This window comes from Ostrinia furnacalis, unplaced genomic scaffold (genome assembly GCF_004193835.3).
Source record: "Ostrinia furnacalis isolate ACB-3 unplaced genomic scaffold, ASM419383v2 OfSCF1299, whole genome shotgun sequence".
NCBI classification, from domain to species: Eukaryota; Metazoa; Arthropoda; class Insecta; order Lepidoptera; family Crambidae; genus Ostrinia; species Ostrinia furnacalis.
The window spans coordinates 334905-359775 of NW_021131538.1; the positions used below are offsets into that span (position 1 = coordinate 334905).

General features: G+C 36.0%; 1 protein-coding gene across 1 annotated transcript in view; it reads right to left on the minus strand.

Annotated features, from left to right (window-relative positions):
• The window catches only part of LOC114352247 (sex peptide receptor-like), a 281000-nt gene extending 259895 nt beyond the window's left edge, over positions 1–21105 (minus strand). Inside the window, exon 1 of the mRNA XM_028303768.1 lies at positions 21057–21105. The gene's annotated coding sequence lies outside the window, so the exon portion shown is untranslated. The remainder of the gene's footprint in view (positions 1–21056) is intronic.
• Positions 21106–24871: the final 3766 nt, after the last annotated feature.

Genomic DNA, 24871 nt, shown 5'->3' on the forward strand with positions numbered 1-24871 from the left:
AAACTAATATTAAATGCCTATTTATCACCAAAATTGGTAAATGTATGTACCTAAATGTCTATTACAGCTGCTATGGAATGTATCTAGGTGACCTGGAGATACAGCCGGATTTATACAGGGTGGATACGATAAGTGATCTCACTCGATTATTTCTTAACTATACAAGATATCAAAAAACTAGTTAATGATCCTGAAAGTGCTTCATGAGCTCTGTATCAAATGATATCAATAATAAGTTACAAAATAAATAAAAAAAACAATGTTACCTGCTTCCATAATCTGTAACCTATTATTGGTACCATTTGAAAGAGCTCGTGAAGCACTTTCAGAATCAGTAACTAGTTTTTCGATATCTTGTACAGTTTAGAAATAATCAAGTGCTAAGTCACTGGTACAAAATGGTCGCCCGCCGAGCGGGCGATTTTCCCACGGGCGAAAACCGCCGAGCGGGAGCCGTTTACAACCGCGCCCGCTGCGGGTCAAAACCGCGCCTTGAGTTCTGGTTCTGGCATTAGTTTTTACATAAGTATCTGCATTCTACAGAAGCTGCGGGCCCGCAACCGTCGAGGGCGCGCCATGAGTTCTTAGCCAAGACACCGCGTACAAAATTTTGCACAAAAAGAATACTTTTATCTACACTCGGCATCAAATAAATCGCACCTCCCGCGACAAGCACTTATCAAACGTATGCATCCCCACTTCCCACCAACATTGGTACCATTTGAAAGCCTAGTTCTAAACTTCATTTCATTAAAGGTAAGGTTTTTACCCCAAAAATGTGTCTTTGTCACTTCTTCAAAAAATAGGTAGTTACGCTATAGCCATTTTTATGACTATAAAACTGTAAAGTTGGGATTAATCGCTATCCATCTGTTAAAGAGGACACGTGAGATCTTTATTTGGTTTTATAACCATAAAAATTGGTCTAATTGATCCCAAAGAGGTAAGAGGTGAGCCCAAAGTGAGGTCTATTTTCAAGTCACATTTATGGTGTATGTTAATCATTTATTTAGAAATGAAATGTATTTTTCTTTAAGGGTATTTATTGGGCTTTCAAATAACACCAATATTGTTGGGGTACCATAATTGTGTCAGAAGAAAATCTTTAAAGTTCGCGTCGCGGAAGGTGCGGTTTATTTGATGTTGAGTGTATGTTTAATTTACTGCTTTGTAATAATTTTTTTAGCCCTAACTGCCCATTATGCCAATGTCTCACGTGCTGTTCCGATCTCAGGCACTGACAGAGTTAAGGGCTGGACCTAAAGGTCAAATTCTTCGTTTTATGTCCTAGAGCTAGGCTATAAACTTGTCTAGACAAGCAATCGACTGGATGCACTGATAGGTTTAATATTACTAGCATTTGCCTGCGGTTTTTCCAGTTTATCTTCTAAGCTAGATTCTAAAGTTCAAAACTAGTCAATCTGGAGTATACCTATGAAGATTTGTGAATACGAGCTTTCACTAGTGGCCGCCCGCGACTTCGAACGCGTGGATCCCGTTTTACCCCCTTAGGGGTAGTGTTTCGTAAAATCCTTTCTTAGCGAATGCCTACGTCATAGCATCTACCTGCATGCCAAATTTCAGCCCGATCCGTCCAGTGGTTTGGGCTGTGCATTGATAGATCACTGTGTCAGTCAGTCAGTCACCTTTGAGTTGTATTTATTTAGGTATTAAAAATTTTAACCCGTCGGAAAGTTAAAATTTTCCCCGGGACAAACTTGACCTTCACTGGTTGGACTCAGTCACTCGCCTTCATGAATTGCAACAACTATAGCTATTGTTGTTTCGAAATTGATTTTATTTTTTGATTAAATACTGCAAAAGGGAACAAGGACGTATAAGGATATATTTGAATTTCATACATATCCCATACATATTCAAAAGGCACAATAAGTACGTACCGTCTTCAAATATTATCTTTTGTCCCGACGGTGTTTACGTGTATTCTCCCAAAACCAGGATTTGTGATTCAAATTCCTGTATAATGTATGAAAGGCTGCTTAGAAAGAAATGTCTTTCTGAATAGATGAATAATTTCATTTGTCTGATAAATAAGCAAAGGTATCTATGTTTTCGTCTGGTTGCTTTACTTTATTGAAAATATTTTCTATTTTTTTTGTGAATATTTATAACTTTCATACTTACTGTACTGATTTTTCTCAGCCTACGTTATTGTCCTGAAGCAGGAGTAGGACGTGTAAAAACGCTTCTTAAAAGCCTAATTAAAACTTCTGACTTCATAAAAAAGTTACTTCTCACCAAGTCTTGCAGAAATTATCATCTCTAGATTCAAATAATGGGTGCGAACTCATATTCACAGGTTCGTTTCCCGCCCAAGACATACGTTTGTATGTATGGTATACATAACCAGTATGATGAAATATTTGTGATCTTCTATTTTTCTGGTTATTTTTTCATACAAACATTTCAGTCTGAATCTGACAGTCCATCCCAAAAAAAAAACAGTCTGGATCTGATGGCTGTCCAAAGACATTTTAGTGATTTTTTTGTAAATTATGTCTTAAAATTATAATATTGAAAGTGGAGAAAATGTATATTTAATTTTAAGCAAGCACTTGAAATTCGGAACGTGCTTCCTTACGCATCTACGCAGCTACGATCTCATGATGAAAACACTTGAAAAATATATCAAGATTAACCAAAACTCGGTAGCTTGTGGTTTCTAAAGCATTTGACAAGCAAAAGTACGTAAGTTCATAGCCCATCTGGAGCAGTTGCTTTTTAAATTAATTTACTTATTTATTTAAAACTTGCATAATAAATTAATAAATCAAAGTACAAACGGAAATCTTTATGCCATTCTCTTCCAGTCACCTAATCTGATGTGGATATCTCCAAACGTTATGAAGTTTTTTTTACATTTTTCTGAATTTTAATGTTTTTGGGGATTTCTTTTTATTATTTTTCTTGCCAGAATGTACTTTATAAAAAAATATGAAAACAACAGCTCGAGCCTACGTTATGGCCTTAATATTATGTTGATCTGTATTTTTTTTAACCAAATTAATATTTTTTTCTTTCTTTCTTTCTTATTTTTTAATAACCACTAAAAGACGAAAAGTGTGTGTCTAACTTATTATTTTTACATACGGCCCTCGGAACCGGCAAGTCCATTAGGTTAGGATCTCATGAAAATTTCCAACAATGTTGACACATACCACTTAGCTAGAGTTCGCTAGGGCCAGTACACCAGTGAAAGGGCAGAAGCTATATTTTATGAGGTATGTATGTATATGTATACTAGACATCACATCAGACTGCATTATTGTTGCAAAACATCACCACTGTGTGAGTAATGCCCGTTTTCACCATCAATCCCTAATTTTTAAGTGACCTCTATGGTAGCACATAACAGGAATTTTGTTTTCATATTATTTTTACCTGACTACGCTTAAAAAGCTTAAAAATAATGGGACTTAACTATAGTAAACTTTACTATGTATACCTAATACACTTTAATATTTCTATCTTACCGCTAGACATATATCATAGCTTGTACTGGAACACATGCTTTCAAAAGTGGCGATGCATATTTCATGCCCTTTAGCAAGCTACAACGCGTCTAGCATAATATCTATGCTTTTACCATATGTTTTATACAGTATCTGTTTTAGAAGTGATGAACAGGCATCCTGTGGTGCCAGGTGGGTTAAAGAATTTTCACTAAACTTTCTTAGAAAAACTTGAGTATAAAATTGACCCTACAACGCCAACGGGGTTACAAAAAAGTTTGTTATGTCATTGTTTGTACTCCTTCCAAATTCGTGCGATTTCCAAAAAGTCTTACATTATGAATCGATTTAATCCATCCATAGATAATCATCTCCGATTTTTTGGGAAATCTTCAAGTACTTATACCTTACTAGCTTTCCGCCCGCGGCTTCGCCCGCGTGGAGTTTTGTCTGTCACAGAAAAACTTTATCGCGCGCGTCCCTGTTTCAAAAACCCGGATAAAAACTATCCTATGTCCTTTCCCGGGACTCAAACTATCTCTATGCCTTTCATCAAAATCAGTTCAGTGGTTTAGGCGTGAAAGCAAGACAGACAGACAGACAGAGTTACTTTCGCATATTTTATATTATAAAATTTATAATATTAGTATAGATTTTAAAAGTTACATCATTATTATTTGTTAGAATCGTAAATGTAAAAAGAAAAGGAAAAAATAAACTTACAAGGCCATTAATTTAGGTATAATGTGAGAGAGTCAATAAATTGTAGTATAGATAGAGTGTATAGAGATAATTTATTTATTAGATAGCTTAATTACCATTGAGTAGGGACGATCGGTTTTCCAAAGATTGATCGCCTATTCTCTTGGTTTTCTTTCAAAGTTTCGATTAGGTAGTGAAATAACAACGGCAACAATGCCTGTGTGTTTATCAGGGATTAATAAGAATAACATTAATCTTCTAAGCTATTGGTATTTAATATGGGCACTATTGGCAGGCCTCTTATGGGCACTATGGGCAGGTCTCCCACTAGGTGGACCGACGACGTCATAAAGCAGGAAAGCGCTGAATGCAGGCTACCAACTGTTGAATATGGACCAACTGATACCTATGTTCAGCGATGGATGAAATGATGAAGTTACTGATCCTTTAATAAAAATATTATCTACTGTTGGCCGCCCGCGACTTCGTACGCGTAATTACTAATGATGTTGATAGATGGCTTTTAACGGCTTCCCCCGCATGAATATTTACGAACGTCAAAATTTTTTGGCTGTAGATTTTAATCAATGACGATAGATTGCGCTTTTTACCCACATCTTATTTATTTAAAAAAAAAAGTATATAAGTAGTATATCCGTTAAGCTAGCACTCATAACACAAGCATATTAATTGCTTACTTTGGGGCTAGATGGCGCTGTGTGAGATTGTCCAAAGATATTTATTTATTTCTTTTATTTATTTATTGAAATTTAGTTTGTTACATATCGTCATAAATTATAGCCTATATGTTAATCTGGGTTATAAACAATAATACTGTAAAGTTTTAACAAAATCCGTTCTGTAGTTTTTGCGTGAAAGAGTAACAAACATCCAGACATCCAATTAGTAGGACAGGACTACTTAGCGGCTGCCCGCGACTTCGTACGCGTGGACCCCGTTTTATCCTTAGGGGTGAAGTTTCGAGTTTTTTTAGGGTTTTCCCGGAAATTATTTGAAATTTTCTCGCCGTAAAAACCATCCTTAGACTTCAACGNTTTTCAGCGCAGCGATATGCCATTGGTCAGCCACTACGGAAAATCAAAAATGTGTCTTGCGTTAGATTTTGCGAAACAAAAATAACAGCAAATTATTTTTGCGGTCAGCAACACTGGTACTGCGGTAGGCTGCGGCAGCGGAATAAAGCTCGTAGAAACCAGTTATGGTGGCCATACNAGTACATAACCAGTATGATGAAATATTTGTGATCTTCTATTTTTCTGGTTATTTTCTCATACAAACATTTCAGTCTGAATCTGACAGTCCATCCCAAAAAAAAAAACAGTCTGGATCTGATGGCTGTCCAAAATTACCAAAGACATTTTAGTGATTTTTTTGTAAATTATGTCTTAAAATTATAATACTGAAAGTGGAGAAAATGTATATTTAATTTTAAGCAAGCACTTGAAATTCGGAACGTGCTTCTCCTTACGCATCTACGATCTCTTGAAGAAAGCACTTGAGAAATGTATCAAGATTAAATTACCTAAAACTCGGTAGCTTGTGGTTTCTAAAGCATTTGACAAGCAAAAGTACGTAAGTTCATAACCCATTTGGAGCAGTTGCTTTTTAAATTAATTTACTTATTTATTTAAAACTTGCATAATAAATTAATATATCAAAGTACAAACGGAAATCTTTATGCCATTCTCTTCCAGTCACCTAATCTGTGTGCTTACCATGAGTTTACGTTAGGTGTGCTCGCTAGCGACTGCGTAAAAAAATGACATTTAATTGTATGACATATTGTGCAGCGCCCCTAGCGGCTACTTTCAAGAAACAAAATCGTCATAGAGATTTTTGATGTACTCGCTAGCGAGCACACCTAACGTAAACTCATGGTAGGTACACTGATGTGGATAACTCCAAACGTTATGAAGTTTTTTAAATTTTTCTGAATTTTAATTTTTTGGGGGATTTCTTTTTATTATTTTTCTTGCCAGAATGTACTTTATAAAAAAATATGAAAACAACAGCTCGAGCCTACGTTATGGCCTTAATCTTATGTTGATCTGTATTTTTTATTTTTTTCGACCAAATTAATATTTTTTTCTTTCTCTCTTTCTTTCTTATTTTTTAATAATCACTAAAAGACGAAAAGTGTGTGTCTAACTTATTATTTTTACATACGGCCCTCGGAACCGGCAAGTCCATTAGGTTAGGAACTCATGAAACTTTCCAACAATGTTGACACATACCACTTAGCTAGAGTTCGCTAGAGCCAGTCTACCAGTAAAAGCGAGGTTGGAGCTATACTTGTATGAATCTAGACGTCATTTATGACGTCTACCTACTTTATTAGGTACTTTAGTATTACCTACTTTAGTAGGTAATATGATTTTTCATGTCATTGAAATGGAAAAATGAGAAAACAGCTGATTTAAATAAAATTGAAGAAAGTTTTTATGTGTATGATTTCCATGTCCCAATATTGACGAACTCAATAAGAAGAAAGGTGCTTAATAAAACGTCCACAAAATTCGAGTTAATTAAAAAAAACTTTAAAACTCTATCTACCTATATCCAGTGAGCTCATATACTAAATCCAGACGGATCATCATCATGATCATTTCAGTCATAGGACGTCCACTGCTGAACATGCCTCCCCCAATGATTTACATAATGACCGGTTAGTAGCGGCCTGCATCCATCGCCTTCCTGCTACCTTTATGAAGTCGTCAGTTCACCTTGTGGGTAGAAGTCCTACCCAGAACTTTGCTGCCCCATCGGCCATGTAGATGCACAGGTTTTTCTAACCACTATGTTCTTTTAACGTTATAATAGCTAGGCATATCATATCTTGTACTGGAACACAGCCTTCAAAGGTGGCGATGCATATTTCATGCCCTTTAGCAAGCTACAAAGTGTCTAGCATAATATCTATGCTTTTACCATGTGTTTTATACATTATCTGTTTTAGAAGTGATGAACAGGCATTCTGTGGTGCCAGGTGGGTTAAGAATTTTCACTAAACTTTCTTGGAAAAACTTGAGTATAAAATTAACCCTGCAACGCCAACGGGGTTACAAAAAAGTTTGTTATGTCATTGTTTGTACTCCTTCCAAATACTTGTGGTTTCCAAAATGTCTTACACTATGAATCGATTTAATCCATCCATAGATAATCATCTCCGATTTTTTGGGAAATCTTCAAGTACTTATATTTTACTAGCTTTCCGCCCGCGGCTTCGCCCGCTTCGAATTTTGTCTGTCACAGAAAAACTTTATCGCGCGCGTCCCTGTTTCAAAAACCGGGATAAAAACTATCCTATGTCCTTTCCCGGGACTCAAACTATCTCTATGCCTTTCATCAAAATCAGTTCAGTGGTTTAGGCGTGAAAGCAAGACAGACAGACAGAGTTACTTTCGCATATTTTATATTATATTTTATATATTATAAATATTAGTATAGATTTTAAAAAGTTACATCATTATTATTTTGTTGGAATCGTAAATGTAAAAAGAAAAGGAAAAAATAAATATTAGTATAGATTTTAAAAGTTACATCATTATTATTTGTTAGAATCGTAAATGTAAAAAGAAAAGGAAAAAATAAACTTACAAGGCCATTAATTTAGGTATAATGTGAGAGAGTCAATAAATTGTAGTATAGATAGAGTGTATAGAGATAATTTATTTATTAGATAGCTTAATTACCATTGAGTAGGGACGATCGGTTTTCCAAAGATTGATCGCCTATTCTCTTGGTTTTCTTTCAAAGTTTCGATTAGGTAGTGAAATAACAACGGCAACAATGCCTGTGTGTTTATCAGGGATTAATAAGAATAACATTAATCTTCTAAGCTATTGGTATTTAATATGGGCACTATTGGCAGGCCTCTTATGGGCACTATGGGCAGGTCTCCCACTAGGTGGACCGACGACGTCATAAAGCAGGAAAGCGCTGAATGCAGGCTACCAACTGTTGAATATGGACCAACTGATACCTATGTTCAGCGATGGATGAAATGATGAAGTTACTGATCCTTTAATAAAAATATTATCTACTGTTGGCCGCCCGCGACTTCGTACGCGTAATTACTAATGATGTTGATAGATGGCTTTTAACGGCTTCCCCCGCATGAATATTTACGAACGTCAAAATTTTTTGGCTGTAGATTTTAATCAATGACGATAGATTGCGCTTTTTACCCACATCTTATTTATTTAAAAAAAAAAGTANTGGCGCTTCTTATCCACGTCTTATTTATTTATTGAAATTTAGTTTGTCACATATCGTCATAAATTATAGCCTATGTTAATCTGGGGTATAAACAATAATACTGTAAAGTTTTAACAAAATCCGTTCTGTAGTTTTTGCGTGAAAGAGTAACAAACATCCAGACATCCAATTAGTAGGATAGGACTACTTAGCGGCTGCCCGCGACTTCGTACGCGTGGACCCCGTTTTATCCTTAGGGGTGAAGTTTCGAGTTTTTTTAGGGTTTTCCCGGAAATTATTCGAAATTTTCTCGCCGTAAAAACCATCCTTGGACTTCGATGAACATTAAAAAAAAAGAATTGGGTCAAATTGGTCCAGGCGTTGTTGAGTTATGCGTTTATCAACACATTTTGCGATTCATTTTTATATTATAGTTTTATGATGAAGAGCAACTTTTTACATTAAATGGGCCTACTTTCCCCAAAATTAAGAAAAGTAATAAAGTAAGAAAAACTGATGAACAATTCAAAGCATGGCTGTATTATGACGTCATCGAGAGCCTTATAAAACTTCTCCATGACGTCACTCTATCATTCATAACCCGGCTGCAACGTTATTAAAAAAGTTACGACCGGACCAAGGAAGATGTTAAAGGTCATAGCAGACTTATCAACTCGGAAAGGGATCAACTCCGTATCGCCTTTCGCGAGCTGTCATCGCCTTTCGTGCGCTGTCAACCGCGAGGCGAGGCGTCTACGTTAGGAGGCCTCAGCCTCGAATTTAGCGGGCAGCGGGGCGGCGGCGGTAGCGGCGTGGGAGCGGCAGGATCTTATGCGTAAAATCAAATAGACCGGTTCTCGAAAACAGCGGCGCGGGAGCGGGCAACGAGCGGGCAGCGCACTCCTTCTTTTGCCTACAATAAATCGAGTGTCAGGAATAAATTTGAATCGAAATAAAATTGTCGCCGTTGTTCAGACATTTCGTTTGCGAATGAAAACAAATATCTCGACAACACAACCCCGAACACAACACTTCGCCGCTAAAGCGCCGCGCGTGCTGCCCGCTTGTTTCGAGAACGGGTCTGCGTTGCCCGCCCCGCTCCCGCGCCGCTGCCCGCTAAATTCGAGGCTGAGGCCTTATGGTGCGGATAAGACAAATGAATGTTGCAGTATGGAGTTTCATACAAAGAATACTGACCGCCTCGAGTTGATACGGTTACGACTTACGATCCCTTTCCAGGTTGATAAGTGTGCTACGTCCTTTATCCTACTAATAAATGTGTTGTGTGGATAGATGGATTTTAATCTTTCACGCAAAAACTACTGAACGGATTTTGATGAGACTTTACAGTATTATTGCTTATACAGCAGTCAGAGTTAACATTTAGGTTATAATTTATAACGATCTGTGACAAGCTAAATTTCACGCGGGCGAGGGCAAAAGCCAGTGTTTGTAATAAAGGGGTAATTAATTACATTTTATGAATGGAACCAGTTTTTTCTAAGAATATGAATATTATTAAATACTCACTTACTTACCTAATTAATTACTTAGGATTCTGGTAAAAAAATAAACAGTTTATTAAAAAGTGCGATTATATTATCTGCGATTTATGCCAATAAGGCTGGGAGTATGAAATTCATACTCCCAGAAAAGACCAAAACCAAATCATAAGACAGACCTGTACATTCATACTATGATTGTACAGGTCTGTCTTATGATGATGGCCTAGGAGAAATTGTTATTGTACGAGTAAAGGTCGTATACCTACGACCAAACTCCTTGGCCGCTCGCCTGGCCGGCGAGAAACTTCTTTTTTATTTTACGTTTTTACGACTGTCACTTTTTTCTCTTCTCTTGACTTTTCTTCTCTTGAACTAATGATGTCATGTTTTAATTGATTGTAAAGCCTTTCAATAATTAATCTCTCGTAATGTCGGTGAAGTAATTCGTTCAATGAACTATAGTTTTCGTATTTCATATTCCCTTCATATTTTATTAAAAATCCAACTACATTTCGGGGATTGTTACAATTTATCGGTTCTTTTAACATCGCAATGTTCAAGAATTTTCTTTTAGTTTTCCGCTAATGGAATGGAATTGTGACAAGCTGGTAGGTATTTTATTGCAGGGATGTTATGGATATGAAGTTTCGGTTACGGATACGGTTACGGATATTATAATAATTATACCGGTTACGGTTACGGATAGTAAATCATTTCGGATTATCCGAAAGTTTCGAATAATTTCTGTTAACTACGGATATTAGAATTTTAAAAAGGTAAAATTCAAATAGCAAGATGCTGCACGACTAACATACTGGTAAAACAGGCGAGTAGGTATATCAGAATGATAATAGAGATACCAGACAAGTAACAAATATGTATTTAAAATTATGAAGATTTAGACTCCGCTTTTAACCGAAACTTTTGAATCGGTTTCGGTTACGCTTCCGGATATTTTTTTATTTCGGATATCTGATAGTTTCGGTTACGGATACGGATATCCATAACATCCCTGTTTTACTGTTTTAAAATAGAATGAATTGGTTTTTTCGAGGAAGAATTGGACTTACTGGAGTACTAATTGAATTCTTGTTGCTAATGGAAACAAAAAATATTTGTTCTAGTAAATTCGATGAAGGATTTTATAATAGGGCAATCTTTTGTGCTGAATAATTCTTTTTGCTCTTTATTTTTAAGAGACAAGAGTTCTAAATTAAGCAACCACGAGGTCAAGGCCAGGCCTTGGTCCTGGATTCGACACAGGTATGACACACTAACTAAAATATCACATCATCATCATAGGCCTCCCCCAATGCTTTCCATGTTGCTCGGTTGGTAGCGGCTTGCGTCCAGCGCCTTCCTGCTACCTTTATGATGTCGTCGGTCCACCTTATGGTTGGACGTCCCACGCTGCGTTTTCCTGTACGCGATATCGCCTATCGTAGCATAAACGGATTTTAGAAACTAAATTCAAATATACTACTTTTTTGCGCTTTTCAAGGATTACAATAAAAACGTCAATTAACAATTTTTGGATATCTGATACCTTCTTTACGCCAAAAAATAATTAAAACTGGCTTAATAACCGAAGAAACTAACTTGTAACTTATCCGAAGAATAAACAAGGATATTGTTTACCGTGCAAACAAAAGTTATCGACTAACGCTAACAATAATAATTAGTTAGTTTAGTTAATAACTGGATAGTAACTTTGTTATTAGCGAACTATGCTGAACTATGTTCTGACTTGTTTGCTTCCCGGCTGGATACTGGAGTCAAGAGTTTTGAGCCATTTTTTTATTAGAAGCGAAAGGTCTTTGACTGACTCAATCATCACGAAATCTCAGAAACTGCAAGTTAACCTCTGTATTAACGTCTGAACGCGAGGTCCCGGGTTCGATTCCCAAATGGGGCAGATTTTTCTGTTCGGTTTGGTTGGTTATAGGGCTTGTTCTAAATCCGCCTGGCTAGCTACCACCATCTTACCTAAGAATGTCGCCATAACAGCAATGTTAACAGCATTGTTGTGTTCCGACAGTTAGAGGTAAGATAGCCAGTTCCTCCGTGGTTGAGGATTCCGGGTGAAGCTCGCTTCCACCTTCGGCCTGATCGCCACTTACCATCAGGTGGGATACAGGCCAAGAGCTTCCTCGTTGTGGGCAAAAAAAGTGCTAGGAGTCTCAAATTTTGCTTGGGGGTTCATTTTATAACGTAGGTGCTCACTAAAACGGGATTTTGCAAAATTCAACCCTTAATGGGGTAACTATTCTAACATTATTTTTGTCCCTTTAAAATTTCAACTGCAAAAGACGTTTAGCAAATAAATAGAAGAAAATAAGCCGTAATAGAATCGAATAATAAATACCCAACTGGGCGTGTTATTTAACAACTCGCTCAAAGTACAGTCAGCATGAAAATAATAAAAGTATTCTCATGTTTGTTCCCGGGAAGATTTGGTGCTTTCAAGAGATCCATTCTGGGTCTTATTTATTACTCATAAAAACTCTTTTTTTTTAAATACATAACAGTTATCCTTTAACCGACGACGTGCGGTCTCACAGACCGCTCCGGTTTTTGAAATTTCTAGATTGCAATGTTCTACTTACTCCCGTGTCCCGAGCGTCTCAGTACCTTCGAGTTTAGTTACCCATACGCCATTACAGGTAGTGGTTACATCGATGAGGGCAGTTTTATTAAGATAATTCGATTTAAAGTTCAACAGCGGTCTGTGAGACCGCACGTCGCAGACTACGTAACATTTTTGTACCATACTAAAACTTGCGTTTTTGTTTTAGACGACTGATTTTTTTGTAAAAATGATGGATCCTGAGCCATCACAACCTAGGGAAAGACATTTCCTAATGATATATTGATATTAGGACATAATATTATGTAAAAGATGGTAGTCTGTAAAAAAAAAACCGCGGAACGGATGTTAAGCAAACAGTGACATGATTATTGGCTCTGACATGCCAAATCAGCCTCATTTCATTGCAAAAAAGACGTATATTTTAGTCCACCTAAATTGCAAACGATATTATCTTACAGGTGTTACCTATGCATACCGAAAATGCTTGGCATGCAGTAAAAAATATGTCCAGATTGTGCCTAATGTTTACCCTACGTCAAAATTTTCTTTGTGCATGTAATGTACGTGTCATTTATTTTTATTTTATTCATTATGTTCACTTTATTTAGGAAGAAGTATGGTTTTTGTTGATTTGGTTAAAATTGACAAGATTTAAAGGTATTATTGAGCTCTAGTGTAATTTCAATGAAATTAAGGGTCAAAAAAGTTTTAGCCATATTTAAATAAATAATATACATTATTTCCTCACAAATTATTAGTATGTTTATTTGTAATACTATAATGTTCTCAAAAAAAATAAAACCAATATACTTTTATACAAAAAATTATCATTTTTTGAGTAAACAGTATAGCGGTCCCACAGACCGCACGTCGCAGACGACGTGACAAAAAAATCACGTCGTCGGTTAAAGGTTATAANTTACGCGCCCAATCGAGGTTAATCCTTAGGTTGTTGATGGCGCTCTTCAAAAAACAGATGCTGGACGATATTCAAAAACTTCTGACTGATAAGTAGGTAGCAGAAATTAGATTTGCTGATACTCGAAGCCTACTTCTGTCTATTGTTAGGGCTTACACACGTATTTAAAGCACCAGTGATACAGGTCAGTTCATTTGGATTGACTGATGATAAAAGCTTTTGGTGCAGTAATCCATTCTTTTCTCTATCCAACGGGATTCAGAGAGTTAATAACATGACATTTTGGGAGAAGGTACTTATCAAATATTTACAATGCTTACATAACAGAAGGAAATCTAGCAAAATTATATGATAAGCAGTGGTAGGGTTAATACTGGGACATGTAAAAGTGCTTTTTAAAAGCCTATTTGCAAAAATACCAACCGAATTGATAACCTCCTCCTTTTGTTGAAGTCGGTTAAAAACAAATGAGTTTTATGACTTTTTATGAGTTTTTTTAAATTAATAAATGCAAGAGTGTTTGGTGAGAGGTTCCCATCGATTGAAGACCTAAAAACATTTTGTTATTAAACATCCATCCGATATGGGAAAGGAATCGTCCGGTTCCACCAACGTGATCTTTATGGGGAGGTGTTTATCAGAAACCATAAAAGAAATTACCTCAGGTAAGTGAGTTTCACTTAGTCTAAAAATTGGAATGAGATCATCAAAATGAAATTATCAGAATTAAACAATACAAAACTTTATAAACAATATTTTCAGGATCTCAAATATTATTTAGACGCATCTGAAAATGGTGTCATATACATCAGATTTGGGACCAACGTAGAACCAGCTTCGTTACCTCCAGAAAAATTCAATCAATGATTGATGCAGTTTCTAAGTTACCTTACGATGTGCTATGATGTGGAAATGGAATCAAGATGAGTTGCCGGAAAGAACATCCAATACCTACCTTTTTATAGTGAAAACGTTATACCGTTTTTTTATTTTTTATTTAATAATTATACCGTTAACTGATTGTGTTCTGGTCTCGTTATTTTGTTTAGTGCACTTGGAACAATTGTGGAGTTTATCTTTATAAATATTTTGTAAATGTAATATTTTAGGTCTACCTTTTTTTTTATATTTTGTTTTGTATTTATGTAAATAAATTGATATTTTATTTTAACAGCAGCGCCCTCTGNGGTTATAAGGATATGAATGTCACGCGGGCTAAGCTGCAAAAAAGGCCTTTGTAACTAAAACAAAATTTTGCTTGAAAATATTTCGTTATACACTAATGCTTGCTATGCTGACTGTACACTACCCGCATAAATCTGGCTCTAGCCGGTTAAGGCTGCAAGCGACCGGATTTCACGGGATCCGACCGGATACCACGCGGATTTAAGTTTTAGCGATTTAGAAACCATTTTACAGTGCTCTTATTGTTAAGCTATGGTTAGAATAATTTATGATTAGTTGTAAAAGCTATTTTAAACTAGCTTTTGCCCGCGGCTTCACCCGCGTGAAATGTAGTACACATAGGCATATCTAAATTAATCTGGGTTATAAACAATAATACTGTAAAGTTTCAACAAAATCCGGTCAGTAGTTTTTGCGTGAAAAAGTAACAAGTAAACATACATTATGACATCCAGTCATCCATACTTTCGCATTTATAATATTAGTATTAGGATAAAAATTATTTTGATTTCATTAATCATTTTTCTGTACATCGAGCTACACAAACACGTTAAATAGGTACAGACTAGGGACTAAAATAATATTCTCTTAATTAAAGGCTGCCACAGCATGAAATAATATTTAAGAAGTTGTATCTTGGAAAATTATTAAAAAATGATGGTGTCAGATCTCAACTACTTCATTACAGACCGCGACCAACTCTCATATTTTCTACGTAAATNGCGTAAATCTTTTTTTTTATAAAATGACTGTCACTTTTTAAATGAGTATTAAATCATTTCATGTAAATTAGCCCGTCGCCATTGTTCTGGAATTGGCGGGAAAAATTACAGCTGTCATGGTGTGATTGGTCGAGCTTAATTTTACCACAGATAACATCGTATTTTTTCGAACAAAAAGTCCCTGCTCCTTTAATAATTGATTTTGATCTATAAAAAAAAATATATTACATAAATAAAGTATGTTGGCTTTTAAAAATACTCTTACTGATTTAATAATAAAGTGGTAGGTTATACATATTACTGACAATCAACTCTTATTTTTGGCTCTAATTACGACCTAGGTTAGGTTTAATTAAAAATTTACAGTACGTTGGCTCTTTTCACACGTCCTAACTTAATTTTAATTAAGTTTCTTAACGCGGGCCACTAATAAAAAGCAGCGTAGGATACTTTAGTCAATTTGTCATTTACTTTCATATTTATTTATTAACTTTACAAAATGGATGTTATAAATAATACATTTTCTGTGAAATATTATGCAGTTTTAAATCAACATTTTTCAATAATTATAGCCCATTTTTGTCCAAGTACTTTCAATATGTCATACCTCCCATTTTACCTAATCTAGTTAAATCACTCATTTAAATTCCAGATCTATTATTCATTTTAATGAATTCCAGACACTTTTTCACTCTTTTTACTTAATAATGCGCTTTGGAACGGCCATTTTTCATTGGGTATTACACAAAAGCAGTTTAATTGAGATTTATGCTGTGCAATAAATTAATTGTGGTCTGTAATGAGAAAAATAACGTTTTGAAGTAACGTTATTTACTGAGTTTTGGGTCAAATGTCACACAAATTCATTCGCCTGACCTATATTGGGCCTAGGTTGCGTGGCGCGTTCCCTGATAAACTTTTATCGAGGGATTTTACGCGATAAACCCATACATTTTGTCGACTAAAATCATCGATAAGATTTTATCACGGCGCGCATTCTATCCCGGCTGGTTTGCATTTTGGATTCAATAAACCACGGGTTCGATCCCCGTAAAAGCAACCATTCGTGTCTTAATTCGAACACAATTAAATATGTGCGTATTGATTTGGGTTTTTTCTATCTGATAATACCCACTGTCAAGTTATGTCAAACATTTATGTGTATTTTACCTGTGTTAAAATTTATTTTTTCTTCAAAAGCTTTTCCTGAATTCCATCTATTTCTATACCAAAATTCATAAAATTGGTTTAGTGGCGTGTAGGCATGAAAACTCAATTAAGTAATATTTTTTAAAATGTACAGATATTTCAAAACAGTTCCCAAATGGTTAAATCAAAAGCTAGTTTTTTAGGTCATAAAAGTTGTTTTAACAATATTGATATTATTTTCAATGGAATAGTAAGGTTTGGTTGCATCATCTTAATTTAACTGTAAGAAATGACAAAAGTATCTGTACAAACAGGTAAATAAACTCCATAAAAACACCGGCTAAAGTTATAGGTTTTGTTAAAGTTAATGTGAAGCCTAAATAGTTATCAAATTTTTCTCTGTTTGTTAAAAGTTTCAAATTGCGATTTGCAATGAAAGCTAGCAGTGAAAATTTGGAAACATTTTCAAAATATCCCAAGAGGTATGTTCTAATTTTAGCCCAGTTTTTACTCGGATACTCTGACATTTAATTTTATCAAAGTGAATACCAGAACCTTATTTAGAAGATAAATCTTATTTCCACCCCGTAATTAAATTTTCATAATAAACTCGTGTTAAGAGGATTAACCAAAGAAAAATAATGAATGTTGCTTCAACAAAATTAGATAAGTAAGTACTTACTTACCTTTGCTTGCGTCCCTTTGTAAGCTTTGGAAAAATAAAATTGTTCATCTACTTACTAAACAGCAGTAAGATTTTACAATGTTTCGCTGATTTTAATTAGACATAGGGTACTTAGTTTCTTAAAAAAAATACTTTTTTTTGCTCGTCATTCGTTAATCATATAAAAACAGGTTATGGGTCAATAACTGAGAAAAGAAAATCTGAATACTTGGCAGTATGGCATAATGCCTTTGCCTTTCCAAGAAAGGAAAGAATCGAAAACAAAAAAGGAATTTAAACTCATATAATGACTTCCTTGCAACTAAACTGTGAAACACTAAACTTTCCATTTAAACGCTCTGTCGCACAAAGCCCTGCAGCAGTCATTTAGGTTAATCCGTTTCTTTCGCGCCGCCGCCATGATGGCTCATTTTGGCGCCAAAACGAATGCCGCCTGCAATTTCCCGCGCTAAGTGTATAATTCGAACAAGATTGGAATGTCACCGCTTAGGTTCTCAATCTTTTTTATGGCAACGGAATACAAATTTAGAACAGTTGTTTTTGGTTCGCATTTTTCCTTTTTGAAGGAAAGAAAGGAAGCAAAGGCGTTATACAGTGTGTCCGGGCATGTAGTGATCAAACTTTAAGGGCTAAAATATTTGCTTATTAATGTTAAGCTACCCACGCTTTCACTTGTTTTTGAAGGAAGAAGTGAAAACTAAAAATTAAAAACATAAATCCTTGTAATTTTGTGATAAATGGGTCAAGCCCCATCGATAAGATTGTCCCTAGATTTCGCCCTTAAAGTTTGATCACTACATGCCCGGACACACTGTATAATACAGACAAGTAGTCAAGTATACAGTTTTAAAACTATCACCCGTATTCACAAACAATGCTTACTTAAGTAAAGCAGCAAATCGAACGCACAACGTTGCAAGAGCTCTGTGATTGGTTCGTGTGTGACCCTGTGCGTCCACGCGCACTGTGAGACCTCATAGTAATGTTTGTGAATACGGGCATATATCCCCCCGTTACTAGTTTGAAACCATCCTTATGTAGTAAATTTAGTCCCGGTTTTTCAATTTCTTTCAATCTGAATGACATCTGATTGGTTTTTCAAAACATTTATCCGCTCCGCTCCGCCTTCGTTCGTTCGTTCGTTCCAGCCAAATGACGTCCACTGCTGGACAAAGGCCTCCCCCAAGGTTTTCCACGATGAACGGTCCTGCGCTGCCCGCATCCAGGCTCTTCCCGCGACCTTTACCAGATCGTCGGTCCACCTAGTAGGAGGCCTGCCCACGCTACGTTTTCCAGCCCGTGGTCGCACTCGAGAACTTTCTTGCCCCAACGGCCATCGTCTCTACGAGCTATGTGCCCCGCCCACTGCCACTTGAGTTTAGCAATTCTGCGAGCTATGTCGGTTACTTTGGTTCTCCTGCGGATCTCCTCATTTCTGATTCGATCACGCAGGGAAACCCCGAGCATAGCCCGCTCCTTCGCCCTTTGGGTGACCTTGAGCCTTCTTATGAGGCCCGCTCCGCCTTATAAGGCAGATAAGTCTTAACCTTCAGCATGCGGAGAAACAAGGCTTCAATATCAAATATTTGTTTGACGAACCTCATTTTGCGAACTACGAACCTCAAATTGAATATTTATTGAGCATTTCGAAAATTAATTAAGCCCAATTCAGAGAAATCTTCCCTTGGGAAGAATTTCCTTCCCCAGTTCCGCCTTTGCGTAATATCGTAACCCACTCGATTTAATATAATAACATTAGTTTATAGTAAGTTAGTTAAGCCATCGTGTAAATATTCACGTGAATCTGTGTCTAAAATTGGTCCCAGTTAAAAGAGAACAGCCAACACACTTCAAATGGCGTTATTAAGTTATTTATATCAACGCACAGCCTAAACGGCTAAACGTAGGCACTTGAAATTTGGAAGGGACGTAGCTTAGGTACCGTAGAGGTGGAATGAGAAAGGAATTCCGGAAAATCCCACGGGAACGGGAATTACCGGGAAAATCATTTTGTATGAAAAATCTAAGCCGCTTAAGTTAGACGCTTGAAATTTGGCATGCAGGTACCTTAGTAAACTTAAAGCTTAGTTACAACAGGATATTGCAAAATCCCACGGGAAGGGGAGTTAGCGGGAAAAAACATTTGTATGAAAAAATCTAAACCGCCTAAGATAGATGAAGGGGGTAAAACGGGATCCACGCGTACGAACGAAGTCGCGGGCGGCCGCTAGTTATTACATAAGATACTAGCGGCCGCCCGCGACTTCAAGGAAACATTCCTTAATTTAGAAAAAGAAATAGAACTGCATCAAAGATTTCTAAAAATTTGCTTGCCAACCTGGGAATCGAACTATTTGTTAAAAATTACACCCTGTATTTTTATTGCATCGATCGTTAGGGTTAAGTATAAGGATTAAATCTCTCTAACAAACTTGATAAATCAAATGAAAGGAAAACCATGAAATCTTAAATTATTTACAGAATATTTTATGGTATGGTGGTCAATTTTCGAAAAAATTTAGAAAATCTTTGAATGCAGTTCTCTTTCTTTTCAAAAATAAAGGAATGTTTTCTTTTAGTAAAATTTTCTATCTACAGTATTATGAGTACCTACATTCCCTCCAGGTGGCACTACAAAATTCCACCCTGTATGAACACAACTACAACTATTTTTGTTTCTTTCTCAAACAAAAACCCGAAATAAAAAATATCTAACACATCCGAAAAACAGAAAAATCACGGCAACACTAGAAGTAATGAGGCAGCCGGTGAGATTTGTCGAAACACTTCACCTGACAAATGGTGACGTAATTTAGCTGTGAGAGGCCATTTTCTGTTTGGTATTGTGAATATTAAGCCCAACTTGCGTAAGGAAAGTTTAAAGTTCTGTGTTTCTTAGATATTTTTTTAATTGGTAGGGCCCAAAAGATAAGGAGACATGTAAAGTGCCCCATAAGCTTAATAATAACCTTTTTTTATTTACTGTATTTTGACGTTCATAAGTGCCACTAGTGGATAGTGGTCTATAAGGAAAATAAAACAATTTTGACTATTTCATTTATAGCAGCAACAGGCTTTATTATTCAAACTGATGACTTCATTTGATCTGATTTATTTTCAGTAATTTAACGAACGTAATACATAGTATCAGGTTCTTTTGCATCTTTCTAGTAACATTTTGTTTTAACCACTGGACCATGGAGGCGGCATATTTGTATCGCATAAAAGATTTCGTTATTTTTAGGCGCGAACTTATCGCTTTTTCACTGACTTCAAAAAAGGGGGAGATTCCATGTTTTCCACTGTAAGTATTTTGTATATTATGTATACCAAACATACTTGGTAGGTACAAACTTAAAAATTTTAAGTGCCTTAACGGGGAAATTTCTTCATATCTTTCATGTCGTGTGTCGAATCACGAAAAAGCGTAGGTATCTAACAAAATGGCGATATTGAGTTGAACACACCATGTTATTAAAAACATGCATTTTATAACCTCACATAAGATCGTCTGAATTATTTTTCAGGAAGCCCGCTTTGACAGGTAAAAAGGGCCCAATTTTTCCATACTTCAAGTTATCTTTAAGCGTCGCTCCTGTAATTTTGATCAGCCTTTTCGTGATTCGACCCACGACATGAAATATTGATTGTACAAGCTGACCTAAGTTGTCCATGACACGATTTATGAACTAATAATGAGTCCAGCTCAAGATGTTGTTCTAGGTTGATGGCGCAACTTCATATTAGTTGCGAATTGAAACTTGAAGGATAACTTGTACACACAACAGCTGTGACTTGTCTTTGAGATCGCTCTTATTTTGTGGAGAATAAGCGCTAATTTGCAATGTTTAATAAATGTAGGTTCTTAAATGATCAGTAAGTACCTAATATAAATTTTAATGACTTGCCTTATTCTTTAAACCATCTGAATGTTGCTTGAAGTGAAAAGGGCGACCTGTAAAGAAAGAAAATAAAATTAAGGACAAGATAAATATCTTCGTCTTCGGTAAGTACTTCATAAAATCAAAATCAAAAATATTTATTCAGTTTAGACCACAAGTGGCACTTATGAACGTCAAAATGTAAATAATGAAAAAAAGAAAAGGTAGCCCTTGTGGGGCACATTAAAATATTTACACATTTAAATAAAAAAATAGTTACTAGACACTTTTCTAAGAAAAGCTTTATATATAAAAAGATTTATAAATATGAAAATTTTTGGGCTTAACCTAACTTAACGTATTTTTTGCGTGAAATAGTAACAACACCTATCCAGTGTTGTTACTATTTCACGCAAAAAATACTGAACTCATTTTAATGAAACTTTACGGTTCACCGTGACAGTATGTCTTTTTCTCTCTTTATACGTGCAAAAGAGACAAATATGCTGTCACGGTGACAAAAAGACAAGCCACGGACAAAAGTTAGTAGGTACCTACCAAGTTTGGCACCTCACGTCACACATCATTTTACCGAAGTCAGCCCTATGCTTATGGCTTCGGCGCAGTACCGATCACTGACGTTTGTCAACAAAATGGTGAGCTAAATTACACCATAAAATATTGTTATAGATGACCCAGGCTGAACTGTCCCGCCAAACTCAATGACAGGGGGGCGCTACCATCGTTCAACTTTATGGTTTCCAACATGGCAAAAATCGGAACCAGCGATTCGGTAAAGACGGTGGCGCCCCGCTGTCAATGTCATCGATAGGACAGTTCAGTATTTTGGAACTATAATGACATTGAGCATAAATTTTTTAAATAGGTACCTTCGCGAATACTGCCATGTTTGACCTTTGACTTTGAATTAGCGCCCAAATCGATTTAGGTTACAAGGATTAGTGCGCTTGCTTGATAATCTCGCTTAATTAGATTAAATTAAGGCCTGTCATTGTAATACCACCATAATCAGTTACCTATTGTTATTGTAAATTATCGCCCGTATTTACAAAGACGATGCTTACTTAAGTGAAACAGCAAATCGAACGCACAGCGTTAAATAGAGCTCTGCGATTGGTTCCTGATAGTAATGTTTGTGAATACGGGCGTATGTATGTATGTGTGATACTGAATAAACATTAGGGTGGTCCTTATTCCTACGAAAAATTTTTTTTTCTTATATTTTGCGGGGCACCACGTAATGTGAATATATACCATATGAAAGTCTTTTTAAAAGACATTTAGGGGTCGCTACCAAGGTTTGAATTTTAAGTAAAACACAAAATCTGTATTTGTTACACTTATTTATTTTTAGCCAAAGCCAAATAAAAATATTTCAAAATTATTGTTGTTGCTATGAACTAAGATATTAAGTACAATGTACATATTTGAATCAATTATTTTTAAGATATAAGAGTTGACTTGTTAGTACTTATCTCTACGCGTCGGTACCATGGTCGGTACAGAAGAGGGGTTGAGGGGAGAAGGGGACAAGAAGCGATTGTCTATTCTATCTATGCGATGTTCATTTGCACCTAAAATGTGATATAAACACTTAAATAAAACATTTATGAAACCATGATTTAAGATCTTCAAAGCTTTTTGTAAATATTTTGACAACTGGTAGCGACCTCTAAATCTTAACCAAAAAAAAAATAAAAAATAAAAAAAGCTAATTTCATATTTAGAGGTATATGTATAATCGAATGAGAAAGTGCCCCGGGGATAATTCAAAAATCAAAAAATAAGGACCACCCTAATAAACATCTTTTTCTATCTTTCTTTTTCTAAGTCCGCCTGACTAGCAACCACCATCCTATCTAAGTCTGACGCCATAACAACAGGCAGTTAGAGGTAAGATAGCCAGTTCCTCCGTGGTTGAGGATTCCGGGTGAAGCTCGCTTCCACCTTCGGCCTGATCGTCACTTACCATCAGGTGAGATACAGGCCAAGAGCTTCCTCGATGTGGATAAAAAAAATGTTCGTGTGAACGTTATTAAGTACTTATTGTTATTCTGTGGTTATATTAAAACACGTATACTACTAAACAGACATTACAGGATCCTGCAAAAAACCGGATGTCTCCGTGACAATAAGCCCTCAAGCTTATTGTGTTGTCGTCCGTACTGCGAAACATAATCCTGTCTCAACTGGGGAGGCTGATAATCTTCAGGTATTAATTCTGAATTAAACAATATCTATTATTCAGGGTTTTAATAATAAGCTGAGCAATAATAAATAATAATATTATGTCTCCGATGGTAACAGACAATGACGGAGTTTCGAGATTACGAACACACAAAATATCTAAATAATTTAGGTAGGTTTAATTTTTTTAGCACATTTGTAAATACATATGCATCCTGTGTTTATCATTAAAGTTAAAAAGTTTGTTTGTTTGGTTAAACGTGCTAATTTTGGAAAGAGTTGGACAGTCCATTTAATCTACTATAATAATATTATAAATGCGAAAGTAACTCTTTCTGTCTGTCTGTCTTGCTTTCACGCCTAAACCACTGAACCTATTTTGATGAAATTTGGCATAGAGATAGTTTGAGTCCCGAGAAAGTACATAGGATAGTTTTTATCCCGGTTTTTGAAACAGGGACACGCGATAAAGTTTTTCTGTGACAGGCAAAATTCCACGCGTGCGAAGCCGCGGGCGGAAAGCTAGTGATCTTTAAATATAATGCAAAAACGGGAAAAAATATTTAGACAATTTTCACGCGTCGCGTACGAATTCGGGGGCACAGCTTGTCTTTCTACACGTTTACTGCAAGTAAAAAAAGAATATCTACGAAGTTTAATTTAACTTTAATAAAGGATGATAGGGTGCAGATTGGAACGTCAGTCAATGTCTGGGACGCATCGCACGCAATCCAATATACTTGCAAATTCGACCCACATTCGCATTCTTGTTGAAAAACGAGAATTGCATTCACAGCCAATTGTTAGCTGTGTTTGGACATAATAACTCTCAATAAGACAGTGGGAATATAGTTCCCACCATAGAAATTAACATTTAAGACAGTGGGAAATATGTATAACCACTGTAGCAATTAACCCTTAAGACAGTGGGAATATGTCCCACCATAGCAATTAATCCTTAAGACATCACAGTGGGCATATGGTTCCCACCATAGCAATTATTAATCCTTAAGACAGTGGGGATATAGTTCCCACCATATTTTTGATCTATTTACCTTGCCTTCAGGTCCAAAAACAATGAAAAAATATTTTACTTGTCTTATCCGTTTAAGCCTTATGGAGTGCCTACCTTACATAATAGTATTTTTTGAAAAGCTTTGGTTACACTTTTAAAATTAAAGTTCTGAAAACGTAACGTTTTCTTTGTCCATAACGAGGAAGCTCTGGGCATTCATCTCACCTGATGGAAAGTGATGATCAGGTCCAAGGTGGAAGCGAGCTTCATCCGGAATCCTAAATCTTCCTTCTTATCTTCTATCTTACTTAGGGAATCACTTCAGTGTTGGAACTTTATGGATGAATTAGGGAACTTGATATTTTTACCACAAATGAAATTTTCAATTCGCACGTCACCATGTATAAAGTTTTACACATTTTCGTGACCGACATTCGCCCCAGTTCTCACATTTTACACTTTTCTCAAGAAGTGAGCATAAAATTGGATATTTTACGATAGTTCTGAGACCACTATATTTCTGACACTTGGTAGATATCGTGGAACGTTCAGGATTTACGATATTACGTCCATTTAGAGATATTTTCATCTATTACGCGGATGATATAGGGTGTGCAAA